The 16,169-nt window shown below is 33.4% G+C and overlaps 1 long non-coding RNA gene across 1 annotated transcript; it reads right to left on the bottom strand.

Annotated features, from left to right (window-relative positions):
* Positions 1–270: 270 nt before the first annotated feature.
* Positions 271–15,515, bottom strand: LOC145266332 (uncharacterized). The gene is made up of 2 exons (XR_013864702.1): positions 15,268–15,515; positions 271–3,265 (listed from the first exon to the last, which is right to left on the bottom strand). It is a non-coding gene; the product is annotated as an uncharacterized LOC145266332 (long non-coding RNA).
* Positions 15,516–16,169: the final 654 nt, after the last annotated feature.

The following is a 16,169-nucleotide window of genomic DNA, read 5'->3' on the forward strand; positions in this document are numbered from 1 at the left end:
ACACATCCAAGTCAGGTGGAAAACAGGCAAATGGTAGAGAGTTCCACAGGAGTGCAGTTCTAAGAAAGAAGCTTTGTTCATGGAATCTACATTTTGATTTAGGCATAGAGAACGAGTGGGGAAAATTATTGACATTGGTTTCAGTGGTTGTTTTCCCCCAATATGGTATCATGACCATTGTTAGCAAAAAAAGAAAAAATGCCTTGGAGGATGGTTAAAAAAGATAGCATGACAACATCATGCTTTTTCGAAAAACAAAAAAAAATGTAATGATTTTTAAAAAAGTATATATTTACATCTTATACATTTTTCAAGTACATATATACATATATGTACATATAAAGTGCATAGTGATACATTTCAAAAGAGTTGTGATGGTTTAGCCTACATTTTTTCTCCATTATAGGTTATAGTTTCTGTTTCTCTTCAGTATGTGTTTGCATATGTGCAACTAACAAGTTGTTGCGACTAAAAGAAGAGCCACATACTTCACAAGAATATGGCTTCTCACCAGTGTGAGTCCTTACATGGTTAACTAACGAATGTTTGTGCCGAAAAGCAGTTCCACAAGCTTCACAAGAATATGGTTTCTCGCCGCTATGTATTCGCATGTGTGACAACAAATAGGACTTTTGAGCAAACGAAGATCCACACACTTGACAAGGATATGGCTTTTCTCCACTGTGCGTTCTCATATGCTGAACTAACGTTGCTCGATAACTAAAAGAAGAACCACATACTTCACAACAATATGGCTTTTCTCCAGTATGAGTTCTCATATGTTGAACAAGTGACACTCTATAACTATAAGAAGAGCCACAAACTGTACACTTATATGGCTTTTCTCCACTGTGAGTTCGAACGTGAGCAACCAACGTTGCACTATGACTGAAAGAAGAGCCACATACTTCACAAGAATATGGCTTTTCTCCACTGTGGGTTCTCATGTGTATGGCTAATACATTTTTTCTACTAAAAGATGAATCGCACACGGTGCAGGAGTACGGCAATTCCTGAGAGTGCGTTTTCATGTGGTTTGTTAGGATTCCTCTCTGGCTGAAAGAGGAGCCACAGATTTCGCAGGAATATGGTTTCTCTCCAGTGTGTGTTCTCATATGCGCGACTAGCGTCACCTTGTGCGTGAAATATTTGCCGCAGACCGTGCATGCGTGCGGTTTAACACCAGTATGTGTTCGCATGTGTGTTGCAAGGTATGACTTACTCGAGACGGAGATGCCACATATTCGACACAAGCATGGATTCGACTCACTATGTTTCTCCATGTGTGCGACTAAAGTTGACTTGTTTTTAAAAGAAGAGTCACACACTGTGCAAGGGTACGGCTTGACTGTTTGCATTTTTTTCTTTTATGTGGAGGTTAGGGTTAAGGTTAGAATTGTGTGGAAGTACTTGTTAATAATAATCTGTTAAATGTTTTACCATTTGATTTTATATTATTTATTGGTTATATTAAACTTATCACTTATTTATATTACTTATTTTGCATTTTTTCCACTTATGTGGAGGATGACTTGATTTTAAAAGAAGAATCAAACTGGCTTCACTGTAGGCATTATTTATTTATGTGGAGGTTAATGTTAAGGTTAGGATTATGGGAAGTACTTGTTAATAATAATCCGTTGAATGGTGTTTCTTCATATTATAGATATTTTATAAAAAAATCACACTTTAAGAATATTGTTTCTTTAGAAAGTTGACTTGATTTTTAAAGAAGAATCAAACACTGCAAGAATATGGTTTCACTGTCTGCATTGTTTCTCCTTTATGTGACGGTTAGGATTAAGGTTAGGGTTATGTGGAGGTACTTGTTAATAATAATCTAAGTAAGAATATTGTTTCATTATACATATGCGAATTTTTGAATTTATAGTATTTATATCATACTTATCACTTATTTGCATGTTTGCATTTTTTTCTCTTATGTGGAGGCTGGCTTGTTTTTAAAAGTAGAGTCACACAGTGCAAAGATATGGCTTCACTGTTTATTGATAATCTGATTTAAGAATATTGTTTTTTCTTATGGATATTTGAACGTTTGAATTTATATTATTTATTTGTAATATTATTCATATTATTTTAGTTAAATGCAATCGTAGATGAATGATTAGTGTTCAGAAATTTAAGTTATTAAACTATCAAATCAAAAAGATATATATCGACTGGTGTTAATCGTGATACCCTGCACTGATGATTCCCAAAATGATGAAACACTAGTGTCTGTAGGTACTTAATAATTATTATAGTAAAAATAATTATGTCAGCACCTTTAAGAAACTCGTTTATCGTTGAGCACTTTCAGTTGAATTGTAGTCGGTCAATTTTAGTTTACATGCGCAGTTCATCATATAATGATTAGATCACTGACAGACGTTAAAAAGCATTTAAATTAAACGGCATTTATCACGATTAACGGAAGCTGAACGGATTAGGTCCTTGCTAATGAAGACCGAGATGGCTTCTGTCGCCAGTCTTGAATCTATCGACCGGTGTTAATCATGACAACCTGCATTGATGATTCCCGAAAGGATGAAACACTAGTGTTTGTAGGTATTTAATAATTATTATAAATAATTTATATATATATATATATATATATATATATATATATATATATATTTTTACACACACACACAAAATATTAATACAAGTTATTTTTGATTGTGGCTTAATATATAAATCTGATACTAATGAATCCTAAAAATATACTAAAAATATATATGCACACAAAATATTGAGACTAGTTATTTTTCATTGCAACTTAATATATCACATTAAATCTGATACAATGAAGCCTAGAAATATACCCAATTTTTTGCACATAAGAGAAAATTCAGTGTGTATAAATTTACCAAAGTTGAATTTTTTGTTGCGATGAGTGTTCATGTTATAATCAAAACAAAAAATAACAGTTGTTTCTTTATGTTATAAATGTTTAAGCCTTTGTATTTACTTGTTTTGCTTAAACACAATCAGAGATGAATGTTTAGAAATTCAAATCATAAAACTATTGAATGAAAAGAGTCAGAATTGCACTTGCTATATTGAACAAATATGCATTTGCTCGATGAGATCAGGTGAAAGCATTCAATAACATTCAATGCTTTTTATTCTTTCTTTTTATAAAAACTTCTTCTCGATTGTTGTTGTTGTTGTTGTTGTTGTTATTGTTATATTTCACTATGCTTCAGTCGTCCAGAAGGTATATTTAGTCAGAAAATGATGACCAATTAAAATTCAGGAACATCTGTGAAAAAAAAAAGAAAATTTACTTTTCATTATTTCCACTTCATACAAGAGCGCTAGTTTGAACCACAGATTTTATCTAGGGGAGATAACTAAAAACTCAATTTTTGCTAATTGTCTTTGAAAATTCTTTTCATTAATAATTAATTTTCTACCTTGTTTTTCATAATTTTTGGATATGTTCATTACTGCGACATGACAATTCGGCAGATATTAGTTTTACTTGACTTGAAATTCAATATTTCAGTTTTATTAAGGAAAACTGTTTTTTCGTTATTTCCAATTATCTCATAATATTCTTTGATGATATGACCATCTTGAAAGATTGGATGAAAGCTTTTTGAAAGTTAAGTTTATAATCAACTAGCCTGGGTGCCTGGCAATAGCTCCCAAATTGTTGTCTTCTGCTTCTTTCAGAGTAATGTTCTGACAATTTTTGGACTTTTAATATCAGTATCACTGCTGTCATCATTATTGATATTCTTGTCTGCGTTAGCATCAACTTTATCATCATCACTTGATTTATGAATTTGGGGAAATATAAATATAACTAGCCTGGGTGCCTGGGTGTCTGGCATTGCCTGGGTGTTTGGAGGTGTGTGTTGAGCAAAAAAAAAAAAGTGGTCGTAGGTAGGCAGGCTCGAACCCGTGAATGTGGAAAGAGGTGTTAAAAAACAAATGGTAGTAATGTGGGGAGGGAATCAAAACAACAATAGGAAGCCAGAGAGGTGTTAAAAAAAAAGTGGTAGTAGGCAGGCAGGCTCAAACCCGCAACGTGAAGGAGGAAAAGAAGGTGAAAGGAAATCTGATGTTTTAGCCGATGTCTCCATGACGCAACCGGAAGTCAAGTCAAAAGCGTTAAAATTAACCAAAGTCAATCCAACGGTGATGATGACTTGCTAAAATATCAGCAAAAAAAAAAAAAATCGACCCCTCCTTGTACAAAACGGCAGAGTTTAGGGTAAAGCAATTAATGATTCTGTCCAATTTTTTATATTTGTCGTCCGAGACGTCGAGCTTCAAAATGATACCAATCTTGTCAGGATCTGTTACCTCCGTCGAAAGTTTTTGTGAGACATACAAACATATATACATACATTTAAACAGGTGAAATTTACATTATAGATGATAATCCCGGAAAAAAATCAGAAAAAGCGAAAAGGAAATAATTTACAGGTGGAAGAAAAGCTCGTTCAGGTCCACCATTGGTTACAATCTGAGTTAACGACACATGTATATAAGATTTGACAAATTAATGTATAAATGTATATTTGTGCATGCATAGTGCATACACATTACTTCGAACTATGGCTGCTAAGTTTCAAATTTGCAATTTTGAGCCCTTATCAGCTATTTTTTGGCTAAAAACCAAATCAATTTTGTTCCACGGGTTAAAATACCCTATATATTTAGTTTCAAGTGTTCAGACTAAAAATTGAAAAAGTAGTTTGATAGAGATCGTTCCACAGACATGACACTTTTATAATATACTAGCAGGCCACCCGGCATTGCCCGGTCATAAAATATGCATAAATATATTTTTTTTTAATTCATATAAAAATTGAGACATGTGCATGCAAGAATTTTTTTCTAAACAGTTCACTTCTTGTAAGTAAAAAATACTCGATCTGAGGTTGAAATCAACACCTAAAGACAGTGAATCAAGTACGATATTTAAAAAGTGTTTTCAAACCTACTTATTCTTAACATGTGAACAATTCACGCATGCGCATTCATGAAACAGTTAGCAAATAGATAAAAATACGATGACCCCTTAACAGCCCTTTTTTCAGGAAGAAAACCAATTAAAAAGTTTTTCACATCTGAATACCCTATATACCAAATTTGCATTTTGTAGATCAAAAATTCTTTGATTATATAGGTTTAGAATTGTCTTCACACACACACTTTTTGAGAGATTTACACGACTAAAATATTTAGTCAATTAATTACTTTTTCAGTCACATAAATTATTTCAAATTGAAAAAAAAAACACACACATCCGAGTTGGATTATTCTATGTTCTTTTTCCGCCCTGATAAAGACTTCACTTTTCATATAAGCAACTACAGTCCTTCTTTTTAACAATAAAATCACACACAATGAACGAGGACATCTTTCAAGCAAAAAATTCTGTCTTATTCTGCCACCTCCGAACAGCGACTAGATTTGCATGATTGCATTATTCTTGCATCTGAAGAGTTCCAGGTTTGCGTGCGAATGCAGCATATGCCAACAATCTATTTTGATTGTAAGAAAAATTGTTTCGATCATTCATTTGGGGGGGGGGTTCAGCACACAGGCAACAAAAAGTGCTCAATATCTGGAAAATAGCTTCTTCTCTTTGTATCCCTTCTGCCGAAATATCTGGTGAGGAGGTTGTCAAATATTTCTTTTTTGGAGCGATTACATTTTCATGTTTTTTTTTTAATTCTTGTGGGGGTATCGATGAAAGTGCTCAATATCCTTAGTATCGCACGTGTGTCCGAACCGAATTTCATGTCAACTCGAGAAATGCTGGCCATCCATGCTAGTTGGATAATAATGGTCATAATATCTTAAACAATTTAACAGTGATAATTAAGTGTGATATCCGTTCAAAACAGACTTCTTATTTTTAGTTAAAAGGTCATTGAATGTTGCAAAGAAAAAATAAAGAAAACGTGGGGCAAAAAAAAAAAAAAAATCAGTGCTTCTTTGTTATAATATCAAAATTTTCAAATAGTTTTCTGAAGACAATGAACAAAAATTGAGAAAAAAAGAAAAAAAAAAATCGAACAAGGGAGGTAATTATTTTCTGAAAAAAACTGAAAAATCTTAGGCCAATTGGTTATCCAGTATATTTCTCAGGGCATTTCATTGTTGCCTTATTTTCAGTATTTTCTAGATGGCGATAGCTAATTGGCGTCCTCGACAAAGCATGTTCCAACAGTTATTTTAATTGAAGGAATTTATCACATATTTAATTACAGAAGGCATACCTGTACAAGAGCGCCCTCTTGTAAAAATGCGTTTGGGAGGGGGCACCTTTCATTTTAATTTTTTTCCAACCATTATCATAGATTAAAATTTAACTATGTATGTATGTCTCGCTAAAACTTTGGACAGAGGCAACAGATTTTCACGAGATCGGTATCATTTTGAAACTCGACAACAAATATCAAAAGATTGGCTAAAACCATCAATTCCTTTATCCTCAACTGGGCACTTTTCTACAGGGAGGGTCAGCTTTTTTGCCAATATTTTCGAATGTCATCCCCTCTTTTAGGTTGACTAGTCTTAATTTAAACATTCGTCATTTCGGCAAAGATATTTTTTTTTCACATTCTTTTTCTCCTCTGTGATGCCTGCCTACTACCACTTTTCTATTTTTTTTTTGTTCAACACACACCTCCAAACACCCAGGTTCTGGATATGACCTTAAACTATATCCAGTGGTGAGACCCCAGCTTCCGGGCTTTGGGGAGTGTGGAGCCACCCTTTAATTACCATTGCTCCCAGGTCCACTCTGATCCAGAGTGGTAGTACCTGTTAGTGTCCCAACTATGGGTTAAATAGAAACGGATTTGAAAACAATAAATATATTCTATTAAAAACTTTTCTTCAAAATCTTTAGATTCGGCATTAAATAACCCGAAAAGGGTTGATATGCCGTAAAACAAAACCAACCAACCAAACACCCAGGCAACGCTGGGCACCCAAGCTAGTATTAGCATAAAAGATTTTGATAAAAAAATAAATTTAATGAGTTTTAAGAAGGAGGTTCACTTTCTCGTTATGACGTTCTACTTACTTGCTCCCTGACTTACTGTACATCACTTTACCGACGTGTCACATGACCGGTAAAATTTTCTGTGTGTACGTAGTTCCCATGTCTATGTAACTTTATTAATTGATTAAAATAAAAAATAAATAAAGATAAAAAAAAAAAAGACAGCCGACTGATCCGGTATTAAAAGACGCTTAAAATATATTTCGGGATCAGTAGGGGACATGTTTATTTATTTTAATCTTTCCAAGACATGGTCCCAAATAATAGCCTCTTACGTCCAAGTGGTGATATGCTTTGTAAAAATAAATTTAATAACTTTTAAGAAGGGGGTTCACTTTCTCGTTATAACGTTCTACTTTTTTTTTCTTTGTTTTTACTTTATGCTCCCCCTTTTACAGGAAAGATTAACAAGATATTTGTTTATGTTACATTTAAACTTCTGCATATCAGTACAGCCAGGGAAGCAGGCAGCAAGAAGGGAATTCCGAAGTCCAGCTGATCGAGGGAAGAAACTATTAGAATAGAAATCTTTCAGGCATTTACTTACTTACTTCCTGACTCACTGTACATCTCTGCATGGACTTGTCACGTGATTAATCACGGTGAGATTTCCTTAAATTCCCGTACAACAAATGGTAAAATAAAAAAAACAATGAAAATAAAAAAATAAATAAAAATGTCCTATAAAAGGTGTCATTTAAAAAGAAAATTGTGGAGGTGGACCTAATCTAAAAAAAATACCTAGGTATTTTTTTTGCCCATGTTTCAAAATAATCTTGTCAAATTCTGACCAACTTTAAGCGGTGATGGAGTTATCTCCCCTCCCCCCCCCCCGCCTCGTGCAGTGTCAGTCATAGATGAGTAGATTTGTTTATGGCACGCGCGCACGTGCGTAAAAAAGATGGCCGCTAAAGAATACAATGCATAATACAACTTTTTATATCTCAATAACTACTTATTTCTGCAAAATTTCCATATGATTTTCGTATTCAGCATAGTCGAAAACTTATAAAAGTCGTCGTTTACGAGAAAATTATGGAAGTGGACCTAATCTGAAAATTTACCAAAACCTAGATACATATTTTAGGTGTTTTCACTTTTTTTACTGAGTTTCTCTGTCCTTTTTTAATCCATTTTTAAACCCCTTTTTTGTATAAAGGCACACACTCCTTCCTCGTCCGTGAAATAGGTAAGATGGCCGCAACAAGATTGATCTCATTAAAATTTGATTTTTATCTGTAAAAAAAAAAAAACTACTTGATCAAATTAAGTGAATCTTTTTTATGAAAACTTCATTCCATAACGGGTATGTACAATATAATTTTTTTTTTAATATTTTAATTTTTTAATGTCTTGATTAAGCTAAACAAGTACCTCTTCAACAATATGATGTACTGGATTCGTACCTACTTGTGTATTAAGTTATTATTTTTGGGGAGTGTTTTTTATATTATGTCCACCTCCACAATCTTCTTTAAAATGATAACTTTTATAGATTTTCGACTATGCTGAATAAGAAAATCTCATTTAAATTTTGCAGAGACAAGTAGTTTTCAAGATATAAAAGTCTGTATTTTGCACTGTAATTCACTGGCAGCCATGTTTAAGCAAAGAAACAAATCTACTTCTCTGCAACCAACACTGCCACCTAGCGGAAGCAAATCCACTTTTTTTTTTTTTACAATCAAGAAATTAGTAATGTGCATGCAAGTAAAACAAAATAAGAACGGTTTTTTTTTCGCTTTAAGAACGGCTTTCGGAATGGGCACCTCCAACCTCCTCATGTTAAGAATGGCTTTCAGAACAGACACCTCCCAACCTCCCCCACATTAAGAATGACTTTTGGAATACACACCCCACCTCCAAATGTTAAGAACGGCTTTCGGAATGGGCACCTCCAACCTCCTCACGTTAAGAATGGCTTTCAGAACAGACACCCCCCAACCTCCCCCACGTTAAGAATGACTTTTGGAATACACACCCCACCTCCAAATGTTAAGAACGGCTTTCGGAATGGGCACCTCCAACCTCCTCACGTTAAGAATGGCTTTCAGAACAGACACCCCCCAACCTCCCCCACGTTAAGAATGACTTTTGGAATACACACCCCACCTCCAAATGTTAAGAACGGCTTTCGGAATGGGCACCTCCAACCTCCTCATGTTAAGAATGGCTTTCAGAACAGACACCTCCCAACCTCCCCCACGTTAAGAATGACTTTCGGAATACACACCCCACCTCCAAATGTTAAGAATGGCTTTCGGAATAAACACCCCATTGGGATTAAGGGTAAAATATTCATTGTCAGCCTGCCTGAAAACTTATAAAAGTTGACATTTCGAATGTGAATGGTAAGTGGCTCGCACATACAAACATGGCCGCCAGTGAATTACAGTGCCTAATACAGGTCTTTATATCTCGAAAACTGCTTGTCTCTGAAAAATTTCAATGAGATTTTCTTATTCAGCATAGTCGGAAACCTATGTGAAACGTTCTGAAAGTAGATAAACAATTTTGTTACAGAAAAGCATCATTCTTACGTCAAACGTCTTCATCATCTAAGAATGTCTTCGTAATAAATGTGATAAATTCCTTTCGTTAAAACTAGTATTTCACCCCGGCGTTGCCCGGGTATTTGGAGCTGCATATTGAGCAAAAAAAAAAAGAAAAAAAAAGCGGTCAATTTTTTTAACTTTGACCCCTATTATGATCCCTTAACATTTATTGTTTTGGGCTCAAATCAAGTTATTAAGTTAGATCCATGTCCAAGGAACCTATATCTAAAATTTCAAGTGTTTTGACCCAAAATTGTCGGAGGAGTTTGGTAGAGTTCTGAAAGGTCAAATTGTTGAACGTTGACCCCTTAACAGCCAAATTTCTGGCCGTAAGCCGGTCACAAATATTTTCCCAAATCTCAGTACCCTGTATATAAAATTTCGGATCTGTAGACTTTCAATTGACAGAGTTATTGCGTAGTATACACAGACACACAGACACATTCACTTTTATAGATATATAGATATCTGTTGGAACAAGTTTTGTCAGGGACGCCAAGTCAGTTATCACCGTCTAGAAAACGCTGGAGGTAAAGCAAAAATTAAACGCCTCCAGAAATATGCCAGATAACCAGCTAGTATAGCAAAACTCAATTTTTGCTAATTGCCTTTGAAAAAAACAGTTTTCATTAACAACTAATTTTATACCTTCTCGTTTTTCGTAAATTTTGGATATGTTCATTACTGCAACACGACAAGTATATACAATTGGTTAGGCTGTTTTACAATTTGTCACTGTGCAAAGGGAGATAACTCATTTACTAAGAGATTCATTTTTTTTCATCATTAAAACTTTAAAAAAAAGAAAGCTGCGAGAAATTTTTGTTTAAATGTAACAAAGTTGATAATAGTAATAAAACAAAATGTAGTCTTTACGCGACTATTAAGAGAAAACCAACGATATTTTCATTAGATGAAAACATTTAAGAAAAGAAGTTTCGGAACTTTTCTTTTTCCTAATTAAAAAGTAAATGTCATGATTATTATTAATTAGTCTTTAACCTTTAAAAAATACCCAGAATGAATCTCTTTGGTACTTGTACAGTTTAATCAAGACATTAAAAAATGAAAATAGTGAAAAAAGTTTAAAGTGTACGTATCCGTTATGGAATGAAGTTCTCTGAAAAAAACTTTCACTTAATTTCATCAAGTATTTTTTTTTTACAGCGAAAAAACAATTTGTTATGATACCGAGGAAAAGGTTTTATTTTTATGAAGAAAAGCTAGTATTAAAGAATGGGGAGGAAGTGTCGGCGCTTTACCTGGAGTTATCTCCCCGTAGCGTTTCTAAACTCAAAACAAAAATTAAGGAAAAACCCAAGATATCTGCCTTCAACGTGCTCCCATAAAAAAAAACTAGTTATCTCCCTTTGGCATTTCTAAAATTCAGACAATTTCTTTTTTTAATCCAAAATGGCTGCCTTCAACGTGCTCTCATAAAAACGTGTTTTTCCGCTGTAAAAAAAAAAAAAAAAAAACTACTTGATGAAATTAAATGAAATTTTGGTACTTGTACAGTTTAGTCAAGACATTAAAAAATGAAAATATCGAAAAAAGTTTCAATTGTATGTATTCGTTATGGAACGAATTTCTCCGACAAAAAAAATTTCACTTAATTCCATCGAATAATTTTTTTTTTTACAGCGAAAAAACAATTTGTTATGATACCGAGCAAAATGTTCGATTTTTAGGAAGAAAAGCTAGTATTAAAGATGGGGAGGGGTGTCAGCGCTTTAACTGGAGTTATCTCCCTTTGGCATTTCTAAAATTCAAACAATTTTTTTTTTTTAATCCAAAATGGCTGCCTTCAACGCGCTCTCATAAAACGTATTTTTTTCGCTGTAAAAAAAAAAAAAAAAAAAAAAACTACTTGATGAAATTAAGTGATTTTTTTTTTTCGGAGAACTTCGTTCCATAACGGATACGTACAATATAACCTTTTTTCGATATTTTGACTTTTTTTTAATGTCTTGATTAAACTGTACAAAGTATCAAAAAATTTTGAAAAAATCATAACAAATTGTTTTTTCGCGGTAAAAAAAAACAAAAAAACAAAAAAAACTACTTGATGAAATTAAGTGTTTGCCAACTTTTTCGAATCTATGTGTACAGTAATACAAACCCAAAAAAGTTTTTAAAAAAATAAGATGTTCATTTTTTTTTTTTCGTTTTACGTAGTTTTTAATGCTTAAAAATTGATTGAAAAATAGTTTACAGATACGTACAATTTAAACTTTTTTCGATATTTTCATTTTTTTAATGTCTTGACTAAACTGTACACATACCGAAATTTTTTTTTGTCGGAGATCTTCAGTTCAAAATGGATACGTACAATATAACACTTTTTCGATATTTTTTTTTAACACCGTGGTCACCACTTATCAAGGCCCAGAAGCCACTCAGGGATAAGGGTTATTGCAAGTACAGTACGTTAGTGTGAAGATTTGATGAAGTGTTTACTTAAGGGGGTGGTTCATTAGGAATTTGTTAACGTTGGACTTAAAGACATCCAAGTTGTAGTCAGGTGGGAAGCAGGCAGACGGAACAGAGTTCCACAGGCGTGCAGTCCTAAGAAAGAAGCTTTGTTCATGGAATCCACGTTTTGATTTAGGCACAGATAAAGAGTGGGGGAAATTTTTCACAGTGGATTCAGCTAGACGGGTGTTTTTCGTGAAGGATTGGCGAGGGGGGACCAGAGATTGGAGTTCACACGAGCACCTGCCATGGAAATAACGATAAAACAAGGATAGGCTCGCAACGTCTCTTCTGTGGGAGAGAGGTTGCAGGGTAGAGAAAAGGGCATCCCCCACTAAGCCACGAACTTTATTTTGTACTCTGTCAAGGCAGGATAGGCTGTTTTTAGCAGCTCCTGCCCAGATATGGCAGCAGTATTCCATCCTTGGACGTACTTGGCTTTTATATAGATAGAGAATTGCATCATTTTTTAATGTCTTGATTAAACTGTAAAAGTACCAACTCTTTAATAAAACAAGGATGAAACTTTTAAAGCTGCGGCAACTTTTTTTTTACTGTAATAAAGCTTATAAAATTAATAACACGAACATTTAGTTTTTAACATTACAAAAAAATGAACATGCGACGATAGTTGTAGAGGAACTGTAATTTTTATTAAACGAAAACTGCAATTTATTATTTGTGTTAAAAACTAGATGTTGGGGTTATTAATATTACAAGCTTTGTTTAGTAAAAAAAAAAAAAAAAATACTCGGCTTTTTTTTTTCATATTTTCATCCTTTTTTATTCAAAAGTTTTGTTTAAAAAAAAATAAAATAAAATATGGCTGATGTACACGAGTGAGACCCCTCTAGCGAAATACACATCGGCTCCAATGTTGTACACAGTTCGATTGAGGGAGCAATTATTTTTACAAGGAAAGAACTTTTTGCGTGTGTGGCCTAATTCTTTTATTTATTTATTTATTTATTTTGGCTTGAACTTTGGATTATTTTGTTATGTTTTTTGGTACTAGTGCACTTATTGATCCGTGCTGAAATAATGAAGTTATTATTTAAAAAGCCATTCTTAACATGGGGAGGAGAGGGTGTTTTGTAACTATTCTGTAACTTACAACTGAAAAAAAAAAAAAACATATAAAACTTTAATTAAACTTGGAAATATGATTTAAAAAATAGCGCGGATCAGTAAGTGCATCTGCTTATAGTGACTGATGACTGCATAAGCACCTTTTTTTTCTTTTTGCTTTGTTTTTTTTTATCGATATTTTTTATTTTGGCTTAAACTTTGCGAATTATTTTGTTATTATATGATTTTTTTATGGATATTTTTTTTGGCCGGAGATTATAGTTATAGGTAATTATTAACAGGAAAATTGGTGCAAGTCAAAATTACTACTCGTGGCGATAAACAAAAATAAAAAAGCTTTAGCGTGTACGTACCTCTCATGGAATGTCGTAGATCGAAACACATTGGAATGTTATTTGGTGCTAATGCACTTATTGATCCGCACTATTTTTAAATAGTATTTTTAAGTTTAATTAAAGTTTGACGATACCTGTTTTTATTAAATTGTTAGGTGAAAATACAGACTAGGTAGACAGACAGCACCCTCCCGTCCCCATGTTAAGAATGGCTTTCTAAATAATGTAATCATTTCAGCACGGCTAAATAAGTGCATTGCATCACTGCATCATGCATGAGTATCTTTTATTTTCTAAAATAAAAACTACTCGACGAGAACGCTACTGTTTTTGCTTTAATAATTATTTTTCATTCAAAGATAAAAAAAATAAAAATTTCAATTGTTCAAAACAAGTTTTTTCCCCAAAGCTTAAAACAATTCAAGACATTAAAAAATGAAAAGACCGAAAAAAGTTTAAATTGTATATATCCGTTATGGAACGAAGTTCTCCGACAAAAAAAATTTCACTTAATTTCATCAAGTAGTTTTTTTTGGTTCTTTTTTTTTTTTTACAGCGGAAAAATACATTTTTATGAGAGCGCGTTGAAAGCGCCCATCTTGGATTTAAAAAAAAAAAAAAAAATGCCAAAGGGAGATAACTCCAGTTAAAGCGCTGACACCCCTCCCCATCTTTAATACTAGCTTTTCTTCCTAAAAATCGAACATTTTGCTCGGTATCATAACAAATTGTTTTTTTGTTTTGTTTTTTTTCGCTGTAAAAAAAAAAACAAAAAAAAACGGGTTTGTATTACTGTACACATAGATTCGAAAAAGTTGTCAAAAAACAAATATATAATAAATAAATGTTATCAAAGGCAAGATAAGTTACTTTTCTAACAAACTGGATATATTTTTTGTGTTTTTATTCAATGTAACATATTTATTCAGCTCGAAAAACATACAGTGTTTACCGATGTATTGGAAAATTCAAGATGGCGTCTGATTCTCTCTTTAACACGGTAAGTTTGGGAAAAGGTGTTATAAATAAAAAAACTATACAAAATACTATTAAAAACCCGCCGAATATATGTCAACCTATGTCACGGTAACATATATTGAGCGAGTTTTTAACAGTATTTTATCTGGGTTTTTATTTATAACACCTTTTCCCAAACTTACCGTGTTAAAGAGAGAATCAGACGCCATCTTGAATTTTCCAATACATCGGTAAACACTATGTTTTTCGAGCTGAATAAACATGTTACATTGAGGGCGGTTCATTAGGAATTTGTTAACGTTGGATTTGAAGACATCCAAGTTGTAGTCAGGTAGGAAGCAGGCAGACGCAACAGAGTTCCACAGGCGTCGTGCAGTTCTAAGAAAGAAGCTTTGTTCATGGAATCTACGTTTTGATTTAGGCACAGATAAAGAGTGGGGGAAATTTTTCACAGTGGATTCAGCTAGATGGTGTTTTTCGTGAAAGATTGGCGAGGGGGGGGGGACCAGAGATTGGAGTTCAGTTACATTGAAAAAAAAAAAAAATTCGTCGCGAATTTTTTTTTTAATATATATATATATATATATATATATATATATATATATATAGACGATATATATTATATCGCGTCCTAAATTATGAGCTGAAAAAAAAAATTGAACGAATCTCTTAGTATATGAGAGTTGTCTCCCTCTGCACAGTGACAAATTGTAAAACAGCCTAACCAATTGGTTTTACAAGAAATTCAATATTTCGATTTTCACTATTCTATAACGAAGAAGCGCCGACAAAATCTTACCTTTTATTGGAGAGAATTGAAAACTGAAAAACACGAAGAAAAAAAAAACAAAAAAAAAACGATTTCTTTTTGTTTTGGGGTTGGAAAAAAAAAAAGGGGTCGGTGTGTTTGGATTTCTTTGTTTTAAATCGACACAATTTCTTTCCTTTGGATCCAATCCATTAAACAGTAAAAGATTTAAAATAAAATTAAAAGGAAGACGGCATTTAAGCGTGAAAAAAAAAACACTTTACCGCTAAAAAAAGGGAAGGTCACCATGAACCGGTGTAAATCATTGTTACGTTCCTTATGTAAAAAAAAGTCCTTTCATCAATTACGTGTAAAAGTTAGTTGTTATTTATTTATGTATCATAAATTTACTCTTTATTTATTTTTTAAATTTTTTTTCGATGGTTATCACTTATCAGGGCTCAGAGGCCACTCAAGGATAAGGGTTAAGTGTTAGGTGTAGGGTGAGACAAGATCAGTCACGGTGGAACTTGGGTTAGGGCTAAATTATCTAAATAGATTACTCATTGACTCAGTAGGAATTTATACACATTAGACTTGAAGACGACTATGTTATAGACTGCCGAGAAACAGACGAACGGTATGGCGTTCCACAGACAGAGAGTTCTAGATAAAAAAAAAAACTTTGCTCATGGAATGTTCGTTTAGCACAGATAGGGAGTGAGGGAAGTTGTTGGTGGGTGTTTTAGCTATACGGGTGTTTGTTGTGAACGTTTTATGGAGAGAGGCCATAGATCGGAGCTCAGTCGAACACCTACCATAAAAGTAACGATAGAACAGAGACAAACTCACAATGTCTCTTTTGTGAGAAAGAGAGAAGAGGGGGTGTGAAAAGGTCCTCGCCCACTAAATTTCAAAGGTGGTTTTGAAATCTGTTAAGGCAGGAAAGGGTG

Source organism: Euprymna scolopes, chromosome 41 (assembly GCF_053919585.1).
Source record: "Euprymna scolopes isolate OS-2025 chromosome 41, ASM5391958v1, whole genome shotgun sequence".
NCBI classification, from domain to species: Eukaryota; Metazoa; Mollusca; class Cephalopoda; order Sepiida; family Sepiolidae; genus Euprymna; species Euprymna scolopes.